This window comes from Phodopus roborovskii, unplaced genomic scaffold (assembly GCF_943737965.1).
Source record: "Phodopus roborovskii unplaced genomic scaffold, PHOROB, whole genome shotgun sequence".
In the NCBI taxonomy this organism is placed as follows: domain Eukaryota; kingdom Metazoa; phylum Chordata; class Mammalia; order Rodentia; family Cricetidae; genus Phodopus; species Phodopus roborovskii.
The window spans coordinates 284,615-293,832 of NW_026126665.1; the positions used below are offsets into that span (position 1 = coordinate 284,615).

The 9,218-nt window shown below is 42.4% G+C and overlaps 1 pseudogene; it reads left to right on the forward strand.

Moving 5' to 3' along the window:
- Nucleotides 1–5,492: 5,492 nt before the first annotated feature.
- On the forward strand, nucleotides 5,493–9,218 carry LOC127214130 (eukaryotic translation initiation factor 5A-1-like; annotated as a pseudogene).

Here is a 9,218-nt window from a genome sequence, read left to right on the forward strand (position 1 = left end):
ATTTATTAAATGACTAAACAGAATTACTAAAATTAGGAAATTAGGGGAGTGAGATGACTTGTGTAAAGGTGATTGTCACCAAACCTAGTGGCCTGAGTTTGACCCCCCCAGAGACCCACATAATATAAAGAGAGAACTGATTCCTACAAATTGTCCTGTGACCTCTACACACACACACACACACACACACACACACACACACACGGACAAAAACTATTAAATTTGTTATATATTTTAACATCACTTAAAAGTTTTGACACACACACTACACCTACATAGTCACATATGTACCTGGGTGTCTCATCACATATGTTGTTATGAAATAGTGGGGCAACTTACAAACTACATGAAAATAATATAAATTTGTAACAATAGTGCTGATAATGGGACCAAATTTAGGATATGCATGTTCTGTTTATCCTTCTGAGTGTGGGTAATTCAGGCTTGACCCCTTTCACATTATGCCCTGTGTAAAGGCTGATAGTCAAATGGCCCTCCAAGTGACTTTCTCATTCTTCAGTACCATATCTTATAGCCCAGGCCACTGTGAGATAGCATATCCACTGTAGAGCAAGGAAGAGGGAGGGAACTCAAAGTTAGTTGACATAGTGGGAAAATACTCTGTCTTGTTTGCATTTGTCTGTTTGTTTGGGCTGAATTTTGTTTCTTAACACTCTTGCCATATGAAACAGATTGGTCTCCAACTCCTGAACCACAATGATTCTCTCATCTCAGTCTCCAGAGTCTCTGGGACTATAGTTGTCCACCATTATGCCAGACTTGAAGGATGCTCTTAACTGTTTAAAGAGTATAGATCAAGGGCTGGAGAGATGGCTCAATGATTAATAGCACTTGCTGTCCTTCCAGAGGACCCCAATTCAGGTCCAGCAGCTCACAGCCTCCTGTAACTCCAGCTCTACAGGTACCAGCACTCACAAAACATACCCCCCTACACACACACACACACACACACACACACACACACACACGCACGCACGCACGCACGCACGCACGCACACACGCACTCACGCACGAACACGCACGTGCACATGCCGCAATTAAAAACAACAATAAAATTGGGGTGGGCATACATCTTTAATCCCAGCACTCATGAGACAGAGGCAGGAGGATCTCTGTGGGTTTGAAGCTAACCTGGTCTATGGTTCTAGAACAGTTCTAGTTCTAGAACAGCTAAAGCTACATAATGGGGGGGGGGAAGGACAATAATTTTTTTTCTTTTTTTCTTTTTTCTTTCTTTCTTTTTTTTTTTTTTTTTTTTCTTTTGCATCAGGAAAAAGAGATGGAGGATGCCTTACCCTGGAGCTGCACTCTGTATAAGCCTCCATCACAGAAGTGTCCCTTCTTCTTTTAGATCCCAGAGCCTTTTCCTGTGTTTGTATTTGTTTTGCCAGAGCAGGAAGTCTTCCTGGAAATCCTCCAGGGAAACACTGGCCTGGAGCATGTACTTCAACCACCTTACCTCAGTTCTGGGCCAACACAACAGGAAGTTATCTTCCCCTGAGCCCAGGGTCTTGCCTTAGGTCAAGCACCACTGGGCCTGCCTCTCCTGAAGAACAATAACTTCTTAGAGTAGAAAACGACAATATGAAAGAAATGGGGTTTTGTTTTAATTTTTGGTTTTTTAAAGATGGTCTCAATTGTGTAGCTATGGATGGCCTGGAACTCAGAGACCCAACTGCCCAGCCAAGTTTGTCATTTTTTTAAGGGATATTTGAAAAACTGCAGGAGTATAAAGAAGAAAATAAACTCAAGGGGCTGGGGATGGGTCAGTGGCTAAGAGCACTGTAGAGGGCCTAGGCTTAGTTGTCATCAACCACCTAGTGATTCACAATCATCTTTCACTTCAGCTCAGGAGATCCGATGCTCTGAATCCCATGAGCGCCAGACACATATGTGTTACACATACAGGCAGGCTAAACATGAATACCAATAAAATAAATAAGTCTGAAGAAATTTTTAAAACATAAGAAAACAACAATAACATGTATTTATTTCCATAATGCTGTTCTCTATTCCCTTCTTTTCACCTGGTGCTTGAAGGCTGAGTACTGTAACTCCCCAAACAGATATATAGGTTCTATTCAACAGCCCAGGTACTCACACTTTTCCCTACTCATTCAACTATTAGTATCTTTATCTCTTCTAGTCACCAAGGGGAAACATAGCTAGTATTCAACACTGAGGGATTAACTGTGTTCACTGTCCTAGGAAAACCAAGTTTAGATTCAGATATGCTCACGGGTCCATGAAATATGGGCTAGACATAACTCAGTGGTAGAGCACTTGCCTAGCACACCTTGGGTTCCATCCCTGGTACCCTAAGGAAACATCACAAAAAAAATCCATTAGTCTTTTCTAGATGCTGCCGGAGAAGCATCCAATCCAGGTTCACCATAGTAACTGTCTAACAAAGTAAAGTGGGTATCTTAGTCTGGTGTTTCAGATTCTTGCTTTAACCTTCTTACTTGAAAATCCATATGTTTGTTGTAGGCTGTATTTGATTACAGGGTCTGTCCCCACTCTGCTGGGTGCTATGGAATAAATAGTATATTTTCACTGTTACCTAATTATGATATGGAAAAAATCCAAATTCCAAATATATCTGACTATAAAAACTTTTGATACTGAATTGTCAACTGTATGAATTCCTTTTCTGGACAGTTAACCTGTCTACAGCTCATTAAAGGCTCTGAAAAACTTTGTTGTAGTCAAGGATTCAACCTCACATAGCATCCATCAGAGTAATTACCACAAAGCCCTTTGTTACATTTGCCATTTGTTAATATATAACAGAAGTCTTGTGTAGTTTTTATGTTGCTGGAATCAAATATCTTAGCAAACTAATGTAAGGGAGGAATAGACTAACGGGGCCTTAGGGCTTCAGCTCATCACAGGGGGAGCATGACAGAACACAACAGCCCACTCTCTGATAATCAGAGATCTGTGCTCAGGGCTTCCCATCTGCCCACTTTATTCCATCAAGGCTTCCAGTATATAGGATGGTACTGCCCAAGTGCAGAGCATGTCTTCCCTGTATAGTGAATCTTCTGGAAACACCTTCACAGGGGTGAATTTACTAATTTCCTTATTGTGTTTTTGTTGTTGTTGTTTTTGTTTTTTGTTTTTTCAGAAAGGGTTTCTTTCTGTAACAGCCCTGGCTCTCCTAGAACTCACTCTGTAGACCAGGCTGGCCTCAAACTCACAGAGATCTGCCTGCCTCTGCCTCCCAAGTGCTGGGACTAAATCATAGTATGTCACCACCACCCAGCTCCTTGTAACTTGTTAACCCAATCAAATCAACCAACAAAAATAACCACAAGTCAATTCATTGTTAAAAACATACAAACATGTCTTCCTAAACCTTCCTAAACAAAAGACTTATGTTTACCTCACAAGAAAAATATATTTAGTTTCTTTCCAAGATCCTACACAGTCTCAAAAGTTCCAGCATTGTTTAAAGGCCTGCTCCAAAGACTCAAGGCAAACTCTTCACTGTGAGCATCTGTAAAACAGTCAGTCACATGTGCTCCCATGATACAATGGTACAGAGTGAGCATTGCTCTTCCAAAAAGGAAGGATGGAAGAATAAAAAGGAAGAATGAGATAAAACAAGAATGAGGCAGGACGAGCATAAAATGATACAGCTCCCTGCCCAGTCACCAGGGCATGTTGGTGGCATGATTTGAACAACCCTATCCCTCTGGCCTTTTGTTGCAGCTTACATGGGTTCTGTCTTGAGCTAGCTCTTCTTCTCTCTGCTTGCAACTTAAAATCAGGTGGAAGCTTCAATGACCCTGTGACACTTCCATTCTTTGTATCTCATCCATGTGGATCACAAGTCTGCTGACACCTTGGATGATTGTTCTAGCAGTCTCTGAACAGCGGATGGTTGAACATGAGGGTGATTTCTCTAGACAGCCCTTTGTAAGCAGGGTTCTCCACAGGTAACTCTCAAAGTAAAGTCTTTCTAACGAATTAAAGTCTTTTCACCCTTGGGCTGAGAGTACAGCTCACTTGGTAGAATACCTACCTAGCATTTCGGAAGCCCCGGATGTGATCCCCAGGAGTGCCATAAGACAAGGTGTGGTATATACTTGTAATCCCAGCACTGGGAAGGTGGCAGCAAAAGACCAGAAATTCAAGGTCATCATGAGTACAGAGTGAGTTCAAGGCCAACTTGGGCTACACAAGATGCAGTCTTGCTTGAACCTAGAATGGGTGAAGTCTAGCCAATTCCAGAAATGCATATAAAGCCTCTTTCCTGTTCTTCTAGTGTGAAACACTAGCATCTTTTTAAGGGTCCTAATGTCTTCAACAACCATACCCTCCTTGTCCAAAACTTTCAAAGTATTCCTTTGCTAACCATATCACACATTTAAAAAACCACCTCTGCTTCTTGTTCACCACTATCACTGCAAGCTTGGCTGAACACAGCCAGCAATGTCCATGACACAGCCTGAATACTGTGTTGTCTTGAAATTTTTTTTCATTAGATAGATTAACCCATACTTTTCAATTCGGGTTCACTCAAGGTCTTAGGTCATGAATAAAATGTAGCCAAGTACTTTGACACAAAATAACACAGACAGCCAGGACTCCAATTTCAGTGAAGTCCTCTGGCAGATTTGAAACTTCCTGAAGAATCTTTACCATTCAGTATGAGAATTCTAATCCTATAAACACCCATAAGAATCACCCATTAAAGCCAGGCTAGTGACATATGCTTATAATCCCAATACTCAGGAGGCAGAGGCAGGAAGATCACTATGGATTGAGGCCAGTCTGGGTCAGAGGGAGAATTTAACACCAGCTTGGGCTACAGAATGAGCAATGTGTCAAAACAAGACAACATAAATATAGAATTGTCAATTGAGCCAGGATATAGCACTCTTTAGCCTCTATCTCAAAACTTTTCAAAATCCATCCCCCTAGCCAATCACAAAGGCTTAGAAGCTAGGTGGTAGGTAGTCATAGCAACTACCCTACTACTTCTCTGGTACTGGTTTTCTCTATTAGACTTTTATCCCAGTGAAAAACTCTTGACAGGAATCATTTAAAAGAAGGAATAAATGTATTTAGGCTTGCAGCTTCAGTCCATCATGGTACAGACAGAGCAACTCTCCCATGATAGCCAAGGAACAGAGAGAAAGCCTCAGGTTTTCCCCTTCCTACTTTGCATTGTATTCAGACCCTCAGCCTAAAAGATAGAGTCACATATACTCAAGGTGACTCTTATTTCCTGTAGTCAATCCTTTCTGAAAATACGTGGTGGTTGTGTTATATATTTTGCCATGTTAAGGTTAAAACACTTCTTTTTATTTAGACAGAAACGAGGAGATGATGGGAGATGTCATTCTGTAAATATGTTTCTCATACTGGCTAATGAATAAAGCACTGTTGGCAAATAGGAAAGGAAGATAGGAGAAACTAGGAGACAAGGAGAAAAGAGAAAGTAGTAAGGAAGAGTCAAGATGGAGAGTCTAGAGCGAGCAAAACCACCAGCCGCCTCTCCCCCGTAAGATAAAACCATGTGAAAATATATAGAAATGGGTTAATAATTAAGAAAGAGCTAGCCGATAAGAAACTAGTACCTGGATAACAGCATTATATCAAATACAGAGTCTCGGTGTGTTATTTGGGGCTGGTGCAGCAGTGGGACAAGACCAGTGGGTGTAAGGGGCGGAAAAAACATACCCCAGAAATAAATTTTACCCAGAAATGAATTTTACCAACTCTTAAGTGTTTCTCATTCCAATCAAGTGGATAATAAAAATTAACCATCACAGTTCTCATGGGGGCACTTGGGAAATAGGATTTCAGAGAATTTGGCTAACAGTGAGTTTTCAGATATAGAGAAAAGGGTGCTAAGATTTTAGGTACAAGGTTCAGTTGGTCTCTGTTCTCAGGGTTAAGACTATGGGCAAGATGGGAAACTTCACTGGGAATGACTGAGTCAAGATGTTTATAGCTTTCATTGTCTGTGAACAGGGGCACAATCAGAATGAACTAGTAACTGGAAGTTAAATAAGAGACCCAGACAGAAACCAGTTCAAAAATGAACCTAAAACCTAAAACCCAAAGATCTGCAGGATTTGAAGCAACCAGGAATTCAAGTGCTCAGTAACAAAGATTCCCTGAAATGAAGGCAAGCTCTGTCTCATCCTGTGTATCCAATAAAGGCCTGCCCACATTCTGTAAAGAGGGAAGTAAAAGCTTCTGGCATGTCAAACCAACAAACAAGGTGCTGGGGTGACCTAGGCAAAGGTGACATGTTACAATATAATATGAAGAGACTTATTAGAACAACCGATTGAGACATTGAGGTTTGTTTGTTTGTTTGTTTGTTTTCAAGACATGGTTTCTCTGTGTTGCCCTGGAACTCACTTTATAGACCAGGCTGGCCTCGAACTCACAGAGATCCACCTGCTTCTGCCTCCCAGGATTAAAAGTTTGTGTCACCATCACTAGACAGGCATTGAGCATTTGAACATAATTCTTGAGTCTCTGGTCTCCTAGCTTCCGGATGTTATAATTCTTTGAAATTATTCATTGAACAAAATGTCAGGCTTGGGTGCCATGCCATGGACATGGATGTGAAGAGATGACTTGCTTGACTATGCCTCTTTATGGCCATGGGCCTGTTTTCTAACAAGGGACCCTTCAGAGTTAGCTCTGGATGATTCTAGAGCAATTTGAGCTCCTAAGGCTGGTCCTTAGGGGCATCAGGAACACACTGGCCAGGATGGGTGGCATCCATCCCAAACTTTGCTGTCTTTGGCTATCTTACTGAGTCTGCCCTTGGTAACTTACTCTCTGACTCCTGTTTTTTCTGCCTTAACACCTTAATTTTGAATCCAGTCATTCTTTGCTGGATGTAGTAATGCTTTGCATTATAGGGTATTAGTTACCCACCCACTAGATGCCAGGAGCATACTCATAGCTCTGACAACCCAAATTTGCCACACCTATTGGAAACTACCAATCCCTCCAAGTAGGGAGGCCACACAATAAACTGAGCATGTGTCCCAACAGTCCTGGCTCTGCCCAAGGCTGGCTGTGCTCAGATATTTGTACTTTTTTTTTTTTTTATATGACCCTGAACTATTTGCTGCTAAATGTTAACTTCCCTGAGGCCCAATTTCTCCACTCAGAGAGAGAATGAAAATAAGAGTCCTGGAGCCTTTGGAAAGATTATAGTGCTTGGCACCCAAACATTCCAGTACCTGTGGATTATTATTAATCCTTGTTCCCTAGGGCTCTACACTTGCCTTGAAGATGACTACAAATTGCCCTTAAACTAGCTTATGAAATACTTTGTGACCTGACCTTGCCACTTGAGCTTTATTTCTCTACTCCAGACTTGACACTCCAGTACTGTTGACTGCTTGCAATTTCAGGGGAACAGCCAAGACTTTTTTTTTAATGGTTTCTGTGGTCTCTGAGTGTGTTATGTTGTTCCTTTCCTTCATCTGGAACTCTCTTGCTGTCCCCTGACTAACTCTTCCACACCCTGTAGGTCTCAGATTAGACATCATCAGGTCCAAGAGGGTTTCCCCTTGCAGGTCTGGACTGAAGGACCACTTTTGCAGTTCCCCAGTGTCTGCACGTTCCATCATCATGTATGGTCATTGGCTGGTTATGTCTGAATCACTCACTCTGTGAATTTTAACCTATGAGATAAAGGACTCGATCTTGCACAATTTTGAGTCTCCAGAACTAAACACAGTGTCAAACATCCATCAGAGACTACGTAATATTTGTCAGATCCGGGATGGAATTTCCAAATGGTTTTAGCACTAATACGGAAGGAGACTTTTTCTCTTCCTCCACAGACAGCCTTATACTAGCCTTTCCATTTGAACAGAGAGAGAGAGAGAGAGAGAGAGAGAGTAGTTGTAATATTTTAGTACCAAATAGTATATAGAAAAGAACAGGCCTTTTTTTCCCCCCTCATTCCTCCAGCCACCTAGTTTCCATTCTGAAGGTAACTGTGTTACCTTTTCTCACTCATATAACTTTCTGGAGATGGTTCAACTGCCCATTTTTAACTTTTCCTTTCTTTTTTTAAACTTATTTCTTGGCACTTTGATGCCTGGCCAACTGTGCCCTTTATTATTATTGATTTATTTTTGGGAAAAGTCCTTATGTTAGAAACTGGCCTCAAACTCATTGCATAGCCCCAGATGTCTTTGAACTCATCTTCCTGTCTCTACCTTCCAAGCGCTGGTACTTCGACAGCGCACCTGGCTTATGTAGCACCAAGGATGGAGCCTGGACCTCTTGCATGTTCTGTAAATGCTCTACAGACTGAGCCACAACCCCAGCCCCAACTACCAGTTTTAAGAAGAGCCTTTGCCGGCCATATAAGATTGTCAAGATGTCTACTTCAAGACTGGCAAGCATGGCCATGCCAAGGTCCACCTGGTTGGTATTGACATTTTTACTGGGAAGAAATATGAAGATATCTGCCCATTAGCTCATAATATGGATGTCCCCAACATCAAAAGGAATGCCTTCCAGCTGATTGGCATCCAGTATTGGTACCTATCCCTGCTCCAGGACAGTGGGGAGGTACAAGAGGACCTTCGTTTGCCTGAGAGAGACCTTGACAAGGAGATTGAGCAGAAGTATGACTGTGGAGAAGAGATCCTGATCATGGTGCTATCTGTCATGACTGAGGAGGCAGCTGTTGTAATCAAGGCCATGGCAAAATAACTGGCTCCCAGGGTGGCAGTGATGGCAGCAGTGATCCTTGAGCCTACAGAGGCTCCTCCCCCAGCTGGGTTCCACTTTGGCTGGGCCCTTGGCTGGACTCCTATACAATTTATTTGACATTTTATTTTGGTTTTCCTCACCTCTTCAAGCTGTTGGGGAGACCCTGCCCTTCACCTAGCTCCCTTGGCCAGGAGTGAGGGAGCCATGGCCTTGGTGAAGCTACCTGCCTCTTCCCTCATGGCCCTGGTGGGGGAAGGGCGTTGGGTATTGCTTGTGGTTTAGGTCCTCTACCTCCCCTTTTCTTTTTTATTCAATTTGGAATCAAAAAGCTGTGGATTCTGTCAAATGGTCTTGTGCCCTTTATCCCACTTATTCCTAGTCTGGTCCCCTGTTCTCCATAGTCCTTCACCTCCAAGCACCACTTGTACAGACTGGGGACCAGCCCCCTTCCCTACCTGTCTCTTCCCCAAGCCCCTTGAGGG